The sequence below is a fragment of the Spermophilus citellus genome (genome assembly GCF_964194105.1).
Source record: "Spermophilus citellus genome assembly, chromosome: 12".
Lineage (NCBI taxonomy): Eukaryota > Metazoa > Chordata > Mammalia > Rodentia > Sciuridae > Spermophilus > Spermophilus citellus.
The window spans coordinates 28,090,396-28,112,242 of record NC_138198.1 but is presented as its reverse complement, the minus strand read 5'-3'; positions in this window follow the sequence as shown (position 1 = coordinate 28,112,242).

The following is a 21,847-nucleotide window of genomic DNA, read 5'->3' as shown; positions in this document are numbered from 1 at the left end:
AAAGTGGTTTTCACCAGTCTCTGCTTAGGGCTACATCAATAGGAAACAAACCATAGAGTTGAAACTTGGAACTACTTTATGGTGTCAAGTTTCAAAGAGCAAGCACAAACCATGTTTGATTTAGAGTTCCAAGTGCATGTATCCATATAGGAGAAAACAGAGTGAAACCTAAAAATTAAAACTGTTACTGCCAATGAACGATTTAACCTAGAAGAACGAAATTTGGTGAGCCAAGTGGGATTAGGGTACTGATCATTACCTGAAAGTGTCATGAAGACTGGGTGAAAAAATGTGTGCTGAGATTTCAGGAAACTCATAGTTTTTTGGAAGCTTGGAACCCCATTCCATGAAAGTGATTTGCGCCAGTCTCTGCTTAGGCCTCATCAATAGGAAACAAACCATAGAGATGGAACTTGAAACTACTTTATTGTGTCAAGTTTCAAAGAGCTAGCACAAACCGTGTTTGATTTAGACTTCCAAATACATGTATCCCTATAGGAGAAAACAGAGTGAAACCTAAAATTTAAAACTGTTACTGCCAACGAACGGTTTAACATAGAAGAACGAAATTGGGAGAGCCAAGTGTGATTGGGGTACTGATCATTACCTGAAAGTGTCATCAAGATGGGGTGAAACAATGTGTGCTGAGATTTCAGGAAACTCGTAGTTTTTTGGAAGCTGGGCAACCCCTTTCCATGGAAGTGATTTGCGCCAGTCTCTGCTTAGGCCTCATCAATAGGAAACAAACCATAGAGATAGAACATGGAACTACTTTATTGTGTCAAGTTTCAAAGAGCTAGCACAATCTGTGTTTGTTTTAGACTTCCAACTGCATGTATCCATATATGAGAAAACAGAAAGAAATCTAAAAATTAAAACAGTTACTGCCAACGAACGGTTTAACCTACAAGAAGAAAATGTGGTGAGCCAAGTTGAATTGGGTTACTGATCATTACCTGAAAGTGTCATCAAGATTGGGTGAAACAATGTGTGCTGAGATTTCAGGAAACTCGTAGTTTTTTGAAAGCTAGGCAAACCCTTTCCATGAAAGGGGTTTGCACCAGTCTCTGCTTAGGGCTACATCAATAGGAAACAAACCATAGAGATAGAACTTGGAACTACTTTATGGTGTCAAGTTTCAAAGAGCAAGCACAAACCATGTTTGATTTAGAGTTCCAAGTGCATGTATCCATATAGGATAAAACAGATTGAAACCTAAAAATTAAAACTGTTACTGCCAACGAACGGTTTAACCTAGAAGAACGAAATTTGGTGAGCCAAGTGGGATTGGGGTACTGATCATTACCTGAAAGTGTCTTGAAGACTGGGTGAAAAAATGTGTGCTGAGATTTCAGGAAACTCGTAGTTTTTTGGATGCTGGGCAACCTTTTTACATGAAAGTGACTTGTGTCAGTCTCTGCTTAGGGCTCCATAAATAGGAAACAAATCATAGAGATAGAACTTGGAACTACTTTATTGTGTCAAGTTTCAAAGAGCTAGCACACACCCTGCTTGATTTAGAGTTCCAACTACATGTATCCATATAGGAGAAAACAGCGTGAAACCTAAAAATTTAAACTGTTACTGCCAAAGTACGGTTTAACCTAGAAGAAAGAAATTTGGTGAGCCAAGTGGGATTGGGGTACTGATCATTACCTGAAAGTGTCATCAAGATTGGGTGAAAAAATGTGTGCTGAGATTTCAGGAAACTCGTAGTTTTTGGAAGCTTGGAACCCCATTCCATGAAAGTGATTTGCGCCAGTCTCTGCTTAGGCCTCCTCAATAAGAAACAAACCATAGAGATAGAACTTGGAACCACTTTTATGTGTCAAGTTTCAAAAAGCTAGCACAAACCGTGTTTGATTTAGAGTACCAACTACATGTATCCATATAGGAGAAAACAGAGTGAAACCTAAAAATTTAAACTGTTACTGCCAACGAACGGTTTAACCTAGAAGAACGAAATTTGGTGAGCCAAGTGGGATTGGGGTACTGACCATTACCTGAAAGTGTCATCAAGATTGGGTGAAAAAATGTGTGCTGAGATTTCAGGAAACTCGTAGGTTTTTCGATGCTTGGCAACCCCTTCCTTGAAAGTGATTTGTGTCAGTCTCTGCTTAGGGCTACATCAATAGGAAACAAACCATAGAGATAGAACTTGGAACTACTTTATTGTGTCAAGTTTCAAAGAGCTAGCACAAAAACGTGTTTGATTTAGAGTTCCAAATACATGTATCCATATAGAAGAAAACAGAGTGAAACCTAAAAATTAAAACTGTTACTGCCAACGAACGGTTTAACCTAGAAGAACAAAATTTGGTGAGCCAAGTGGGATTGGGGTTCTGATCATTACCTGAAAGTGTCATAAAGAGTGGGTGAAAAAATGTGTGCTGAGATTTCAGGAAACTCGTAGTTTTTTGGAAGCTGGGCAACCCCTTTCCATGAAAGTGATTTGCGCCAGTCTCTGCTTAGGCCTCATCTATAGGAAACAAACCATAGAGATAGAACGTGGAAGTAATTTATTGTGTCAAGTTTCAATGAGCTAGCACAAACCGTGTTTGATTTAGAGTTCCAACTACATGTATCTATATAGGAGAAAACAGAGTGAAATCTAAAAATTAAAACAGTTACTGCCAACGAACGGTTTAACCTACAAGAAGAAAATGTGGTGAGCCAAGTTGGATTGGGGTACTGATCATTACCTGAAAGTGTCATCAAGATTGGGTGAAACAATGTGTGCTGAGATTTCAGGAAACTCGTAGTTTTTTGGAGCGTGGCAAACCCTTTCCTTGAAAGTGGTTTTCACCAGTCTCTGCTTAGGGCTACATCAATAGGAAACAAACCATAGAGTTGAAACTTGGAACTACTTTATGGTGTCAAGTTTCAAAGAGCAAGCACAAACCATGTTTGATTTAGAGTTCCAAGTGCATGTATCCATATAGGAGAAAACAGAGTGAAACCTAAAAATTAAAACTGTTACTGCCAATGAACGATTTAACCTAGAAGAACGAAATTTGGTGAGCCAAGTGGGATTAGGGTACTGATCATTACCTGAAAGTGTCATGAAGACTGGGTGAAAAAATGTGTGCTGAGATTTCAGGAAACTCATAGTTTTTTGGAAGCTTGGAACCCCATTCCATGAAAGTGATTTGCGCCAGTCTCTGCTTAGGCCTCATCAATAGGAAACAAACCCTAGAGATGGAACTTGGAACTACTTTATTGTGTCAAGTTTCAAAGAGCTAGCACAAACCTTGTTTGATTTAGAGTTCCAACTACATGTATCTCTGTAGGAGAAAACAGAGTGAAACCTAAAATTTAAAACTCTTACTGCCAACGAACGGTTTAACCAAGAAGAACGAAATTTGGTGATCCAAGTGGGATTTGGGTACTGATCATTAACTGAAAGTGTCATCAAGATTAGGTGAAAAACTGTGTGCTGAGATTTCAGGAAACGCGTAGTTTTTTGGATTCTGGGCAACCCCTTTCCATGAAAGGGATTTGCGCCAGTCTCTGCTTAGGCCTCATCAATAGGAAACAAACCATAGAGATAGAACTTGGAACTACTTTATTGTGTCAAGTTTCAAAGAGCTAGCACAAACCGTGTTTGATTTATAGTTCCAACTACATGTATCCATATAGGAGAAAACAGAGTGAAACCTAAAAATTTAAACTGTTACTGCCAACGAACGGTTTAACCAAGAAGAACGAAATTTGGTGAGCCAAGTGGGATTGGGGTACTAATCATTACCTGAAAGTGTCATCAAGATTGGGTGAAAAAATGTGTGCTGAGATTTCAAGAAACTCGTAGTTTTTTGGAATCTAGGCAAACGCTTTCCATGAAAGTGATTTGCACCAGTCTCTGCTTAGGCCTCATCAATAGGAAACAAACCTTAGAGATAGAAATTTGAACTACTTTATTGTGTCAAGTTTCAAAGAGCTAGCACAAACCGTGTTTGATTTAGAGTTCCAACTACATGTATCCCTGTAGGAGAAAACAGAGTGAAACCTAAAATTTATAACTGTTACTGCCAACGAACGGTTTAACCTAGAAGAACGAAATTTGGTGAGCCAAGTGGGATTGGGGTACTGATCATTACCTGAAAGTGTCATCAAGACTGGGTGAAAAAATGTGTGCTGAGATTTCAGGAAACTCGTAGTTTTTTGGAAGATGGGCAACCTTTTTACATGAAAGTGATTTGTGTCAGTCTCTGCTTAGGGCTACATCAATAGGAAAAAAAACATAGAGATAGAACTTGGAACTACTATATTGTGTCAAGTTTCAAAGAGCTAGCACAAACCATGTTTGATTTAGAGTCCAACTACATGTATCCATATAGGAGAAAACAGAGTGAACCCTAAAAATTTAAATTGTTACTGCCAATGAACGGTTTAACCTGGAAGAACGAAATTTGTTGAGCCACGTGGGACTGGGTCCTGATCATTACCTGAAAGTGTCATCAAGATTGGGTGAAAAAATGTGTGCTGAGATTTCAGGAAACTCGTAGTTTTTTGGAAGATTGGCAACCCCTTTCCATGAAAGTGATTTGTGCCAGTCTCTGCTTAGGCCTCATCAATAGGAAACAAACCATAGAGATAGAACTTGGAACTACTATATTGTGTCAAGTTTCAAAGAGCTAGCACAAACCGTGTTTGATTTAGAGTTCCAAATACATGTATCCATATAAGGGAAAACAGAGTGAAACCTAAAAATTTACTGGCAATGAACGGTTTAACCTACAAGAACAAAATGTGGTGAGCCAAGTGAGATTGGGGTACTGATCATTACCTGAAAGTGTCATCAAGGTTGGGTGAAAAAATGTGTGCTGATATTTCAGGAAACTCGTAGTTTTTTGGAAGCTAGGCAAACCCTTTCCATGAAAGTGATTTGCACCAGTCTCTGCTTAGGGCTACGTCAATAGGAAACAAACCATAGAGATAGAACTTGGAACTACTTTATTGTGTCAAGTTTCAAAGAGCTAGCACAAACCGTGTTTGAATTAGAGTTCCAACTACATGTATCCCTATAGGAGAAAACAGAGTGAAACCTAAAAATTAAAACTGTTACTGAAAACAAATGGTTTAACCTAGAAGAACGAAATTTGGTGAGCCAAGTGGGACTGGGGTACTAATCATTACCTGAAAGTGTCATCAAGATTGGGTGAAAAAATGTGTGCTGAGATTTCAGGAAACTCGTAGTTTTTTGGAAGCTTGGCAATCCCTTTCCATGAAAGTGATTTGCACCAGTCTCTGCTTAGGCCTCATCAATAGGAAACAAACCATAGAGAGAGAACTTGGAACCTCTTTATTGTGTCAAGTTTCAAAGAGCTAGCACAAACCGTGTGTGATTTAGAGTTCCAACTACATGTATCCATATAGGAGAAAACAGAGTGAAACCTGAAAATTAAAACAGTTACTGGCAATGAACGGTTTAACCTACAAGAACAAAATGTGTTGAGCCAAGTGGGATTGGGGTACTGATCATTACCTGAAAGTGTCATCAAGATTGGGTGAAAAACTGTGTGCTGAGATTTCAGGAAACTCGTAGTTTTTTTGAAGCAAGGCAAACCCTTTCCATGAAAGTGATTTGCACCAGTCTCTGCTTAGGGCTACATCAATAGGAAACAAACCATAGAGATAGAAATTGGAACTACTCTATTGTGTCAAGTTTCAAAGAGCTAGCACAAACCGTGTTTGATTTAGAGTTCCAAATACATGTATCCCTATAGGAGAAAAGAGAGTGAAACCTAAAAATTAAAACTGTTACTGCCAACGAACGGTTTAACCTAGAAGAACGAAATTTGGTGAGCCAAGTGGAATTGGGGTACTGATCATTACCTGAAAGTGTCATCAAGATTGGGTGAAAAAATGTGTGCTGAGATTTCAGGAAACTCATAGTTTTTTGGAAGCTTGGAACCCCATTCCATGAAAGTGATTTGCGCCAGTCTCTGCTTAGGCCTCATCAATAGGAAACAAACCATAGAGAGAGAACTTGGAACCTCTTTATTGTGTCAAGTTTCAAAGAGCTAGCACAAACCGTGTTTGATTTAGAGTTCCAACTACATCTATCCATATAGGAGAAAACAGAGTGAAACCTAAAATTAAAACTGTTACTGCCAACGAACGGTTTAACCTAGAAGATCGAAATTTGTTGAGCCAAGTGGGACTGGGGTACTGATCATTACCTGAAAGTGTCATCAAGGTTGGGTGAAAAAATGTGTCCTGAGATTTCAGGAAACTCCTAGTTTTTTGGAAGCTAGGCAAAACCTTTCCATGAAAGTGATTTGCACCAGTATCTGCTTAGGGCTACATCAATAGGAAACAAACCATAGAGATAGAACTTGGAACTACTTTATTGTGTCAAGTTTCAAAGAGCTAGCACAAACCGTGTTTGAATTAGAGTTCCAACTACATGTATCCCTATAGGAGAAAACCGAGTGAAACCTAAAAATTTAAACTGTTACTGCCAACAAACGGTTTAACCTAGAAGAATGAAATTTGGTGAGCCAAGTGGGATTGGGGTACTGATCATTACCTGAAAGTGTCATCAAGATTGGGTGAAAAAATGTGTGCTGAGATTTCAGGAAACTTGTAGTTTTTTGGAAGCTGGGCAACCACTTTCCATGAAAGTGATTTGCACCAGTCTCTGCTTAGGCCTCATCAATAGGAAACAAACCATAGAGATAGAACTTGTAACTACTTTATTGTGTCAAGTTTCAAAGAGCTAGCACAAACCGTGTGTGATTTAGAGTTCCAACTACATGTATCCATATAGGAGAAAACAGAGTGAAACCTAAAAATTAAAACAGTTACTGGCAATGAACGGTTTAACCTACAAGAACTAAATGTGGTGAGCCAAATGAGATTGGGGTACTGATCATTACCTGAAAGTGTCATCAAGATTGGGTGAAAAAATGTGTGCTGAGATTTCAGTAAACTCGTAGTTTTTTGGATGCTTGGCAACCCCTTTCCATGAAAGTGATTTGTGTCAGTCTCTGCTTAGGGCTACATCAATAGGAAAAAAACCATAGAGATAGAACTTGGAACCACTTTATTGTGTCAAGTTTCAAAGAGCTAGCACAAACCATGTTTGATTTAGAGTTCCAACTACATGTATCCATATAGGAGAAAACCGAGTGAAACCTAAAAATTAAAACTGTTACTGCCAATGAACGGTTTAACCTAGAAGAACGAAATTTGGTGAGCCAAGTGGGATTGGGGTACTGATCATTACCTTAAAGTGTCATCAAGATTGGGTGAAAAAATGTGTGCTGAGATTTCAGGAAACACGTAGTTTTTTGGATTCTGGGCAACCCCTTTCCATGAAAGTGATTTGTGTCAGTCTCTGCTTAGGGCTACATCAATAGGAAAAAAACCATAGAGATAGAACTTGGAACGATTTTATTGTGTCAAGTTTCAAAGAGCTAGAACAAACTGTGTTTGTTTTAGAGTTCCAAATACATGTATCCATATAGGAGAAAACAGAGTGAAACCTAAAAATTAAAACTGTTACTGCCAACGAACGGTTTAACCTAGAAGAACGAAATTTGTTGAGCCAATTGGGATTGGGGTACTGATCATTACCTGAAAGTGTCATCAAGATTGGGTGAAAAAATGTGTGCTGAGATTTCAGGAAACTCATAGTTTTTTGGAAGATTGGAACCCCATTCCATGAAAGTGATTTGCGCCAGTCTCTGCTTAGGCCTCATCAATGGGAAACAAACCATAGAGATGGAACTTGGAACTACTTTATTGTGTCAAGTTTCAAAGAGCTACCACAAACCGTGTTTGATTTAGAGTTCCAAATACATGTATCCATATAGGAGAAAACAGAGTGAAACCTAAAAATTAAAACAGTTACTGGCAATGAACGGTTTAACCTACAAGAACTAAATGTGGTGAGCCAAATGAGATTGGGGTACTGATCATTACCTGAAAGTGTCATCAAGATTGGGTGAAAAAATGTGTGCTGAGATTTCAGTAAACTCGTAGTTTTTTGGATGCTGGGCAACCCCTTTCCATGAAAGTGATTTGTGTCAGTCTCTGCTTAGGGCTACATCAATAGGAAAAAAACCATAGAGATAGAACTTGGAACCACTTTATTGTGTCAAGTTTCAAAGAGCTAGCACAAACCATGTTTGATTTAGAGTTCCAACTACATGTATCCATGTAGGAGAAAACCGAGTGAAACCTAAAAATTAAAACTCTTACTGCCAATGAACGGTTTAACCTAGAAGAACGAAATTTGGTGAGCCAAGTGGGATTGGGGTACTGATCATTACCTTAAAGTGTCATCAAGTTTGGGTGAAAAAATGTGTGCTGAGATTTCAGGAAACACGTAGTTTTTTGGATTCTGGGCAACCCCATTCCATGAAAGTGATTTGTGTCAGTCTCTGTTTAGGGCTACATCAATAGGAAAAAAAACATAGAGATAGAACTTGGAACGATTTTATTGTGTCAAGTTTCAAAGAGCTAGCACAAACTGTGTTTGTTTTAGAGTTCCAACTACATGCATCCATATAGGAGAAAACAGAGTGAAACCTAAAAATTAAAACTGTTACTGCCAACGAACGGTTTAACCTAGAAGAACGAAATTTGTTGAGCCAAGTAGGATTGGCGTACTGATCATTACCTGAAAGTGTCATCAAGATTGGGTGAAAAACTGTGTGCTGAGATTTCAGGAAACTCGTAGTTTTTTGGAAGATTGGCAACCCCTTTCCATGAAAGTGATTTGCGCCAGTCTCTGCTTAGGCCTCATCAATAGGAAACAAACCATAGAGATAGAACTTGGAACTACTTTATTGTGTCAAGTTTCAAAGAGCTAGCACAAACCGTGTTTGATTTAGAGTTCCAACTACATGTATCCATATAGGAGAAAACAGAGTGAAACCTAAAAATTAAAACAGTTACTGGCAATGAACGGTTTAACCTACAAGAACAAAATGTGGTGAGCCAAGTGAGATTGGGATACTGATCATTACCTGAAAGTGTCATCAAGATTGGGTGAAAAAATGTGTGCTGAGATTTCAGGAAACTCGTAGTTTTCTGGAATCTAGGCAAACCCTTTCCATGAAAGTGATTTGCACCAGTCTCTGCTTAGGCCTCATCAATAGGAAACAAACCATAGAGATAGAACTTGGAACTACTTTATTGTGTCAAGTTTCAAAGAGCTAGCACAAACCGTGTTTGATTTAGAGTTCGAACTAGATGTATCTCTATAGGAGAAAACAGAGTGAAACCTAAAAATTAAAACTGTTACTGCCAACGAACGGTTTAACCTAGAAGAACGAAATTTGGTGAGCCAAGTGGGATTGGGGTACTGATCATTACCTGAAAGTGTCATCAAGTTTGGGTGAAAAAATGTGTGCTGAGATTTCAGGAAACTCGTAGTTTTTTGGAATCTAGGCAAACCCTTTCCATGAAAGTGATTTGCGCCAGTCTCTGCTTAGGCCTCATCAATAGGAAACAAACCATAGAGATAGAACTTGGAACTACTATATTGTGTCAAGTTTCAAAGGGCTAGCACAAACCGTGTTTGATTTAGAGTTCCAAATACATGTATCCATATAAGAGAAAACAGAGTGAAACCTAAAAATTAAAACAGTTACTGGCAATGAACTGTTTAACCTACAAGAACAAAATATGGTGAGCCAAGTGAGATTGGGGTACTGATCATTACCTGAAAGTGTCATCAAGGTTGGGTGAAAAAAATGTGTGCTGAGATTTCAGGAAATTCGTAGTTTTTTGGAAGCTAGGCAAACCCTTTCCATGAAAGTGATTTGCGCCAGTCTCTGCTTAGGCCTCATCAATAGGAAACAAACCATAGATATAGAACTTGGAACTACTTTATTGTGTCAAGTTTCAAAGAGCTAGCACAAACCGTGTTTGATTTAGAGTTCCAAATATATTTATCCGTATAGGATAAAAGAGAGTGAAACCCAAAAATTTAAACTGTTACTGCCAACGAATGGTTTAACGTTGAAGAACGAATTTGGTGAGCCAAGTGGGATTGGGGTACTGATCATTACCTGAAAGTGTCATCAAGATTGGGTGAATAAATGTGTGCTGAGATTTCAGGAAACTCGTAGTTTTTTGGATTCTGGGCAACCCCTTTCCATGAAAGTGATTTGTGTCAGTCTCTGCTTAGGTCTACATGAATAGGAAAAAAAACCATAGAGATAGAAATTGGAACTACTTTATTGTGTCAAGTTTCAAAGAGCTAGCACACACCGTGTTTGATTTAGTGTTCCAACTACATGTATCCATATAGGAGAATACAGCGTGAAACCTAAAAATTAAAACTGTTACTGCCAACGAATGTTTTAACCTAGAAGAACGAAATTTTGTGAGCCAAGAGGGATTGGGGAACTGATCATTACCTGAAAGTGTCATCAAGATTGGGTGAAAAACTGTGTGCTGAGATTTCAGGAAACGCGTAGTTTTTTGGATTCTGGGCAACCCCTTTCCATGAAAGTGATTTGCGCCAGTCTCTGCTTAGGCCTCATCAATAGGAAACAAACCATAGAGATAGAACTTGGAACTACTTTATTGTGTCAAGTTTCAAAGAGCTAGCACAAACCGTGTTTGATTTAGAGTTCCAACTACATGTATCCCTGTAGGAGAAAACAGAGTGAAACCTAAAATTTAAAACTGTTACTGCCAACGAACGGTTTAACCTAGAAGAACGAAATTTGGTGACCCAATGGGATTGGGGTACTGATCATTACCTGAAAGTGTCATCAAGACTGGGTGAAAAAATGTGTGCTGAGATTTCAGGAAACTCGTAGTTTTTTGGAAGATTTGCAACCTTTTTACATGAAAGTGATTTGTGTCAGTCTCTGCTTAGGGCTACATCAACAGGAAAAAAAACCATAGAGATAGAACTTGGAACTACTATATTGTGTCAAGTTTCAAAGAGCTAGCACAAACCATGTTTGATTTAGAGTTCCAACTACATGTATCCATATAGGAGAAAACAGAGTGAACCCTAAAAATTAAAATTGTTACTTCCAATGAACGGTTTAACCTAGAAGAACGAAATTTGTTGAGCCAAGTGGGACTGGGTACTGATCTTTACCTGAAAGTGTCATCAAGGTTGGGTGAAAAAATGTGTGCTGATATATCAGGAAATTCGTAGTTTTTTGGAAGCTAGGCAAACCCTTTCCATGAAAGTGATTTGCACCAGTCTCTGCTTAGGGCTACATCAATAGGAAACAAACCATAGATATAGAACTTGGAACTACTTTATTGTGTCAAGTTTCAAAGAGCTAGCACAAACCGTGTTTGATTTAGAGTTCCAACTACATGTATCTCTAGAGGAGAAAACAGAGTTAAACCTAAAAATTAAAACTGTTACTGCCAACAAACGGTTTATCCTAGAAGAACAAAATTTGGTGAGCCAAGTGGGATTGGGGTACTGATCATTACCTGAAAGTGTCATCAAGATTGGGTGAAAAAATGTGTGCTGAGATTTCAGGAAACTCGTAGTTTTTTGGAAGCAAGACCAACCCTTTCCATGAAAGTGATTTGCACCAGTCTCTGCTTAGGGCTACATCAATAGGAAAACAACCTTAGAGATAGAAATTGGAACTACTCTATTGTGTCAATTTACAAAGCGCTAGCACAAACCGTGTTTTATTTAGAGTTCCAAATACATTTATCCCTATAGGAGAAAAGAGAGTGAAACCTAAAATGAAAACTGTTACTGCCAACGAACGGATTAACCTAGAAGAACGAAATTTGGTGAGCCAAGTGGGATTCGGGTACTGATCATTACCTGAAAGTGTCATCAAGATTGGGTGAAAAAATGTGTGCTGAGATTTCAGGAAACTCATAGTTTTTTGGAAGCTTGGAACCCCATTCCATGAAAGTGAGTTGCGCCAGTCTCTGCTTAGGCCTCATCAATAGGAAACAAACCATAGAGATGGAACTTGGAACTACTTTATTGTGTCAAGTTTCAAAGAGCTAGCACAAACCTTGTTTGATTTAGAGTTCCAACTACATGTATCTCTGTAGGAGAAAACAGAGTGAAACCTAAAAATTAAAACTGTTACTGCCAACGAACGGTTTAACCAAGAAGAACAAAATTTGGTGAGCCAAGTGGGATTGGGGTACTGATCATTACCTGAAAGTGTCATAAAGATTGGGTGAAAAAATGTGTGCTGAGATTTCAGGAAACTCGTAGTTTTTTGGAATCTAGGCAAACGCTTTCCATGACAGTGATTTGCACCAGTCTCTGCTTAGGCCTCATCAATAGGAAACAAACCATAGAGATAGAACTTAGAACTACTTTATTGTGTCAAGTTTCAAAGAGCTAGCACAAACCGAGTTTGATTTAGAGTTCCAACTACATGTATCCATATAGGAGAAAACAGAGTGAAACCTAAAAATTAAAACTGTTACTGCCAACGAACGGTTTAACCTAGAAGAACGAAATTTGTTGAGCCAAGTGGGATTGGGGTACTGATCATTACCTGAAAGTGTCATCAAGATTGGGTGAAAAATTGTGTGATGAGATTTCAGGAAACTCGTAGTTTTTTGGAAGCTGGGCAACCCCTTTCCATGAAAGTGATTTGCGCCAATCTCTGCTTAGGCCTCATCAATAGGAAACAAACCATAGAGATAGAACTTGGAACTACTTTATTGTGTCAAGTTTCAAAGAGCTAGCACAAACCGTGTTTGATTTAGAGTTCCAAATATATTTATCCGTATAGGATAAAAGAGAGTGAAACCTAAAAATTTAAACTGTTACTGCCAACGAACGGTTTAACCTAGAAGAACGAAATTTGGTGAGCCAATTGGGATTGGGGTACTGATCATTACCTGAAAGTGTCATCAAGATTGGGTGAATAAGTGTGTGCTGAGATTTCAGGAAACTCGTAGTTTTTTGGATTCTGGGCAACCCCTTTCCATGAAAGTGATTTGTGTCAGTCTCTGCTTAGGTCTACATGAATAGGAAAAAAACCATAGAGATAGAAATTGGAACTACTTTATTGTGTCAAGTTTCAAAGAGCTAGCACACACCGTGTTTGATTTAGTGTTCCAACTACATGTATCCATATAGGAGAATACAGCGTGAAACCTAAAAATTAAAACTGTTACTGCCAACGAATGTTTTAACCTAGAAGAACGAAATTTTGTGAGCCAAGAGGGATTGGGGAACTGATCATTACCTGAAAGTGTCATCAAGATTGGGTGAAAAACTGTGTGCTGAGATTTCAGGAAACGCGTAGTTTTTTGGATTCTGGGCAACCCCTTTCCATGAAAGTGATTTGCGCCAGTCTCTGCTTAGGCCTCATCAATAGGAAACAAACCATAGAGATAGAACTTGGAACTACTTTATTGTGTCAAGTTTCAAAGAGCTAGCACAAACCGTGTTTGATTTAGAGTTCCAACTACATGTATCCATATAGGAGAAAACAGAGTGAAACCTAAAAATTTAAACAGTTACTGCCAACGAACGGTTTAACCAAGAAGAACGAAATTTGGTGAGCCAAGTGGGATTGGGGTACTGATCATTACCTGAAAGTGTCATCAAGATTGGGTGAAAAAATGTGTGCTGAGATTTCAGGAAACGCGTCGTTTTTTGGATTCTGGGCAACCCCTTTCCATGAAAGTGATTTGCGCCAGTCTCTGCTTAGGCCTCATCAATAGGAAACAAACCATAGAGATAGAACTTGGAACTACTTTATTGTGTCAAGTTTCAAAGAGCTAGCACAAACCGTGTTTGATTTAGAGTTCCAACTACATGTATCCCTGTAGGAGAAAACAGAGTGAAACCTAAAATTTAAAACTGTTACTGCCAACGAACGGTTTAACCTAGAAGAACGAAATTTGGTGACCCAATGGGATTGGGGTACTGATCATTACCTGAAAGTGTCATCAAGACTGGGTGAAAAAATGTGTGCTGAGATTTCAGGAAACTCGTAGTTTTTTGGAAGATTTGCAACCTTTTTACATGAAAGTGATTTGTGTCAGTCTCTGCTTAGGGCTACATCAACAGGAAAAAAAACCATACAGATAGAACTTGGAACTACTATATTGTGTCAAGTTTCAAAGAGCTAGCACAAACCATGTTTGATTTAGAGTTCCAACTACATGTATCCATATAGGAGAAAACAGAGTGAACCCTAAAAATTAAAATTGTTACTGCCAATGAACGGTTTAACCTAGAAGAACGAAATTTGTTGAGCCAAGTGGGACTGGGTACTGATCATTACCTGAAAGTGTCATCAAGGTTGGGTGAAAAAATGTGTGCTGATATATCAGGAAATTCGTAGTTTTTTGGAAGCTAGGCAAACCCTTTCCATGAAAGTGATTTGCACCAGTCTCTGCTTAGGGCTACATCAATAGGAAACAAACCATAGATATAGAACTTGGAACTACTTTATTGTGTCAAGTTTCAAAGAGCTAGCACAAACCGTGTTTGATTTAGAGTTCCAACTACATGTATCTCTAGAGGAGAAAACAGAGTTAAACCTAAAAATTAAAACTGTTACTGCCAACAAACGGTTTATCCTAGAAGAACAAAATTTGGTGAGCCAAGTGGGATTGGGGTACTGATCATTACCTGAAAGTGTCATCAAGATTGGGTGAAAAAATGTGTGCTGAGATTTCAGGAAACTCGTAGTTTTTTGGAAGCAAGACCAACCCTTTCCATGAAAGTGATTTGCACCAGTCTCTGCTTAGGGCTACATCAATAGGAAAAAAACCTTAGAGATAGAAATTGGAACTACTCTATTGTGTCAAGTTTCAAAGCGCTAGCACAAACCGTGTTTTATTTAGAGTTCCAAATACATGTATCCCTATAGGAGAAAAGAGAGTGAAACCTAAAATTAAAACTGTTACTGCCAACGAACGGATTAACCTAGAAGAACGAAATTTGGTGAGCCAAGTGGGATTCGGGTACTGATCATTACCTGAAAGTGTCATCAAGATTGGGTGAAAAAATGTGTGCTGAGATTTCAGGAAACTCATAGTTTTTTGGAAGCTTGGAACCCCATTCCATGAAAGTGAGTTGCGCCAGTCTCTGCTTAGGCCTCATCAATAGGAAACAAACCATAGAGATGGAACTTGGAACTACTTTATTGTGTCAAGTTTCAAAGAGCTAGCACAAACCTTGTTTGATTTAGAGTTCCAACTACATGTATCTCTGTAGGAGAAAACAGAGTGAAACCTAAAATATAAAACTGTTACTGCCAATGAACGGTTTAACCAAGAAGAACGAAATTTGGTGATCCAAGTGGGATTTGGGTACTGATCATTACCTGAAAGTGTCATCAAGATTGGGTGAAAAAATGTGTGCTGAGATTTCAGGAAACGCGTAGTTTTTTGGATTCTGGGCAACCCCTTTCCATGAAAGTGATTTGCGCCAGTCTCTGCTTAGGCCTCATCAATAGGAAACAAACCATAGAGATAGAACTTTGAACTACTTTATTGTGTCAAGTTTCAAAGAGCTAGCACAAACCGTGTTTGATTTAGAGTTCCAACTACATGTATCCCTGTAGGAGAAAACAGAGTGAAACCTAAAATTTAAAACTGTTACTGCCAACGAACGGTTTAACCTAGAAGAACGAAATTTGGTGACCCAATGGGATTGGGGTACTGATCATTACCTGAAAGTGTCATCAAGACTGGGTGAAAAAATGTGTGCTGAGATTTCAGGAAACTCGTAGTTTTTTGGAAGATTTGCAACCTTTTTACATGAAAGTGATTTGTGTCAGTCTCTGCTTAGGGCTACATCAATAGGAAAAAAAACCATAGAGATAGAACTTGGAACTACTATATTGTGTCAAGTTTCAAAGAGCTAGCACAAACCATGTTTGATTTAGAGTTCCAACTACATGTATCCATATAGGAGAAAACAGAGTGAACCCTAAAAATTAAAATTGTTACTGCCAATGAACGGTTTAACCTAGAAGAACGAAATTTGTTGAGCCAAGTGGGACTGGGTACTGATCATTACCTGAAAGTGTCATCAAGGTTGGGTGAAAAAATGTGTGCTGATATATCAGGAAATTCGTAGTTTTTTGGAAGCTAGGCAAACCCTTTCCATGAAAGTGATTTGCACCAGTCTCTGCTTAGGGCTACATCAATAGGAAACAAACCATAGATATAGAACTTGGAACTACTTTATTGTGTCAAGTTTCAAAGAGCTAGCACAAACCGTGTTTGATTTAGAGTTCCAACTACATGTATCTCTAGAGGAGAAAACAGAGTTAAACCTAAAAATTAAAACTGTTACTGCCAACAAACGGTTTATCCTAGAAGAACAAAATTTGGTGAGCCAAGTGGGATTGGGGTACTGATCATTACCTGAAAGTGTCATCAAGATTGGGTGAAAAAATGTGTGCTGAGATTTCAGGAAACTCGTAGTTTTTTGGAAGCAAGACCAACCCTTTCCATGAAAGTGATTTGCACCAGTCTCTGCTTAGGGCTACATCAATAGGAAAAAAACCTTAGAGATAGAAATTGGAACTACTCTATTGTGTCAAGTTTCAAAGCGCTAGCACAAACCGTGTTTTATTTAGAGTTCCAAATACATGTATCCCTATAGGAGAAAAGAGAGTGAAACCTAAAATTAAAACTGTTACTGCCAACGAACGGATTAACCTAGAAGAACGAAATTTGGTGAGCCAAGTGGGATTCGGGTACTGATCATTACCTGAAAGTGTCATCAAGATTGGGTGAAAAAATGTGTGCTGAGATTTCAGGAAACTCATAGTTTTTTGGAAGCTTGGAACCCCATTCCATGAAAGTGAGTTGCGCCAGTCTCTGCTTAGGCCTCATCAATAGGAAACAAACCATAGAGATGGAACTTGGAACTACTTTATTGTGTCAAGTTTCAAAGAGCTAGCACAAACCTTGTTTGATTTAGAGTTCCAACTACATGTATCTCTGTAGGAGAAAACAGAGTGAAACCTAAAATATAAAACTGTTACTGCCAATGAACGGTTTAACCAAGAAGAACGAAATTTGGTGATCCAAGTGGGATATGGGTACTGATCATTACCTGAAAGTGTCATCAAGATTGGGTGAAAAAATGTGTGCTGAGATTTCAGGAAACGCGTAGTTTTTTGGATTCTGGGCAACCCCTTTCCATGAAAGTGATTTGCGCCAGTCTCTGCTTAGGCCTCATCAATAGGAAACAAACCATAGAGATAGAACTTGGAACTACTTTATTGTGTCAAGTTTCAAAGAGCTAGCACAAACCGTGTTTGATTTAGAGTTCCAACTACATGTATCCATATAGGAGAAAACAGAGTGAAACCTAAAAATTAAAACTGTTACTGCCAACGAACGGTTTAACCAAGAAGAACGAAATTTGGTGAGCCAAGTGGGATTGGGGTACTGATCATTACCTGAAAGTGTCATCAAGATTGGGTGAAAAAATGTGTGCTGAGATTTCAGGAAACTCGTAGTTTTTGGAATCTAGGCAAACGCTTTCCATGACAGTGATTTGCACCAGTCTCTGCTTAGGCCTCATCAATAGGAAACAAACCATAGAGATAGAACTTAGAACTACTTTATTGTGTCAAGTTTCAAAGAGCTAGCACAAACCGAGTTTGATTTAGAGTTCCAACTACATGTATCCATATAGGAGAAAACAGAGTGAAACCTAAAAATTAAAACTGTTACTGCCAACGAACGGTTTAACCTAGAAGAACGAAATTTGTTGAGCCAAGTGGGATTGGGGTACTGATCATTACCTGAAAGTGTCATCAAGATTGGGTGAAAAATTGTGTGATGAGATTTCAGGAAACTCGTAGTTTTTTGGATTCTGGGCAACCCCTTTCCATGAAAGTGATTTGCGCCAGTCTCTGCTTAGGCCTCATCAATAGGAAACAAACCATAGAGATAGAACTTGGAACTACTTTATTGTGTCAAGTTTCAAAGAGCTAGCAAAAACCGTGTTTGATTTAGAGTTCCAACTACATGTATCCATATAGGAGAAAACAGAGTGAAACCTAAAAATTAAAACTGTTACTGCCAATGAACGGTTTAACCAAGAAGAACGAAATTTGGTGAGCCAAGTAGGATTGGGGTACTGATCATTACCTGAAAGTGTCATCAAGATTGGGTGAAAAACTGTGTGCTGAGATTTCAGGAAACTCGTAGTTTTTTGGAATCTAGGCAAATGCTTTCCATTAAAGTGATTTGCACCAGTCTCTGCTTAGGCCTCATCAATAGGAAACAAACCTTAGAGATAGAACTTTGAACTACTTTATTGTGTCAAGTTTCAAAGAGCTAGCACAAACAGTGTTTGATTTAGAGTTCCAACTACATGTATCCCTGTAGGAGAAAACAGAGTGAAACCTAAAATTTAAAATTGTTACTGACAACGAACGGTTTAACCTAGAAGAACGAAATTTGGTGAGCCAAGTGGGATTGGGGTACTGATCATTACCTGAAAGTGTCATCAAGACTGGGTGAAAAAATGTGAGCTGAGATTTCAGGAAACTCGTAGTTTTTTGGAAGATGGGCAACCTTTTTACATGAAAGTGAATTGTGTCAGTCTCTGCTTAGGGCTACATGAATAGGAAAAAAAACCATAGAGATAGAACTTGCAACTACTATATTGTGTCAAGTTTCAAAGAGCTAGCACAAACCATGTTTGATTTAGAGTTCCAACTACATGTATCCATATAGGAGAAAACAGAGTGAACCCTAAAAATTAAAATTGTTACTGCCAATGAACGGTTTAACCTAGAAGAACGAAATTTGTTGAGCCAAGTGGGACTGGGTACTGATCATTACCTGAAAGTGTCATCAAGATTGGGTGAAAAAATGTGTGCTGATATATCAGGAAATTCGTAGTTTTTTGGAAGCTAGGCAAACCCTTTCCATGAAAGTGATTTGCACCAGTCTCTGCTTAGGGCTACATCAATAGGAAGCAAACCATAGGGATAGAACTTGGAACTACTTTATTGTGTCAAGTTTCAAAGAGCTAGCACAAACCATGTTTGATTTAGAGTTGCAACTACATGTATCCCTAGAGGAGAAAACAGATTTAAACCGAAAAATTAAAACTGTTACTGCCAACGAACGGTTTAACCAAGAAGAACGAAATTTGGTGAGCCAAGTGGGATTGGGGTACTGATCATTACCTGAAAGTGTCATCAAGATTGGGTGAAAAAATGTGTGCTGAGATTTCAGGAAACTCCTAGTTTTTTGGAATCTAGGCAAACGCTTCCCATGAAAGTGATTTGCACCAATCTCTGCTTAGGCCTCATCAATAGGAAACAAACCTTAGAGATAGAACTTTGAACTACTTTATTGTGTCAAGTTTCAAAGAGCTAGCACAAACCGTGTTTGATTTAGAGTTCCAACTACAAGTATCCATATAGGAGAAAACAGAGTGAAACCTAAAATTTAAAACTGTTACTGCCAACGAACGGTTTAACCTAGAAGGACGAAATTTGGTGAGCCAAGTGGGATTGGGGTACTGATCATTACCTGAAAGTGTCATCAAGACTGGGTGAAAAAATGTGTGCTGAGATTTCAGGAAAATCGTAGTATTTTGGAAGATGGGCAACCTTTTTACATGAAAGTGACTTGTGTCAGTCTCTGCTTAGGGCTACACCAATAGGAAACAAACCATAGAGATAGAACTTGGAACTACTTTATTGTGTCAAGTTTCAAAGAGCTAGCACACACCGTGTTTGATTTAGAGTTCCAAATACATGTATCCGTATTGGAGAAAAGAGCGTGAAACCTAAAAATTAAAACTGTTACTGCTAACGAACGGTTTAACCTAGAAGAACGAAATTTGGTGATCCAAGTGGGAATGGAGTACTGATCATTACCTGAAAGTGTCATCAAGATTGGGTGAAAAAATGTGTGCTGAGATTTCAGGAAACTCGTAGTTTTTTGGAAGCTGGGCAACCACTTTCCATGAAAGTGATTTGCGCCAATCTCTGCTTAGGCCTCATCAATAGGAAACAAACCATAGAGATGGAACTTGGAACTACTTTATTGTGTCAAGTTTCAAAGAGCTAGCACAAACCTTGTTTGATTTAGAGTTCCAACTACATGTATCTCTGTAGGAGAAAATAGAGTGAAACCTAAAAATTAAAACTGTTACTGCCAACGAACGGTTTAACCTAGACGAACGAAATATGGTGAGCCAAGTGGGATTGGCGTACGGATCATTACCTGAAAGTTTCATCAAGATTGGGTGAAAAACTGTGTGCTGAGATTTCAGGAAACGCGTAGTTTTTTGGATTCTGGGCAACCCCTTTCCATGAAAGTGATTTGCGCCAGTCTCTGCTTAGGCCTCATCAATAGGAAACAAACCATAGAGATGGAACTTGGAACTACTTTATTGTGTCAAGTTTCAAAGAGCTAGCACAAACCTTGTTTGATTTAGAGTTCCAACTACATGTATCTCTGTAGGAGAAAACAGAGTGAAACCTAAAATTTAAAACTCTTACTGCCAATGAACGGTTTAACCAAGAAGAACGAAATTTGGTGGTCCAAGTGGGATTTGGGTACTGATCATTACCTGAAAGTGTCATCAAGATTGGGTGAAAAACTGTGTGCTGAGATTTCAGGAAACGCGTAGTTTTTTGGATTCTGGGCAACCCCTTTCCATGAAAGTAATTTGCGCCAGTCTCTGCTTAGGCCTCATCAATAGCAAACAAACCATAGAGATAGAACTTGGAACTACTTTATTGTGTCAAGTTTCAAAGAGCTAGCACACACCGTGTTTGATTTAGAGTTCCAACTACATGTATCCATATAGGAGAAAACAGAGTGAAACCTAAAAATTAAAACTGTTACTGCCAACGAGCAGTTTAACCAAGAAGAACGAAATTTGGTGAGCCAAGTGGGATTGGGGTACTGATCATTACCTGAAAGTGTCATCAAGTTTGGGTGAAAAAATGTGTGCTGAGATCTTAGGAAACTCGTAGTTTTTTGGAATCTAGGCAAACGCTTTCCATGAAAGTGATTTTCACCAGTCTCTGCTTAGGCCTCATCAATAGGAAACAAACCATAGAGATAGAACTTGGAACTACTTTATTGTGTCAAGTTTCAAAGAGCTAGCACAAACCGTGTTTGATTTAGAGTTCCAACTACATGTATCTCTGTAGGAGAAAACAGAGTGAAACCTAAAATTTAAAACTGTTACTGCCAACGAACGGTTTAACCTAGAAGAACGAAATTTGGTGAGCCAAGTGGGATTGGGGTACTGATCATTACCTGAAAGTGTCATTAAGGTTGGGTGAATAAATGTGTGCTGAGATTTCAGGATACTCGTAGTTTTTTGGATGCTGGGCAACCCCTTTCCATGAAAGTGATTTGTGTCAGTCTCTGCTTAGGGCTACATCAATAGGAAAAAACCATAGAGATAGAACTTGGAACTACTTTATTGTGTCAAGTTTCAAAGAGCTAGCACAAACCATGTTCGATTTAGAGTTCCAACTACATGTATCCATATAGGAGAAAACAGAGTGAACCCTAAAAATTAAAATTGTTACTGCCAACGAACTGTTTAACCTAGAAGAACGAAATTTGTTGAGCCAAGTGGGACTGGGGTACTGATCATTACCTGAAAGTGTCATCAAGGTTGGGTGAAAAAATGTGTGCTGATATATCAGGAAACTCGTAGTTTTTTGGAAGCTAGGCAAACCCTTTCCATGATAGTACTTTGCACCAGTCTCTGCTTAGGCCTCATCAATAGGAAACAAACCATAGAGATAGAACATGGAACTACTTTATTGTGTCAAGTTTCAAAGAGCTAGCACAAACTGTGTTTGATTTAGAGTTCCAACTACATGTATCTCTGTAGGAGAAAACTGAGTGAAACCTAAAAATTAAAACTGTTACTGCCAACGAACGGTTTAACGTT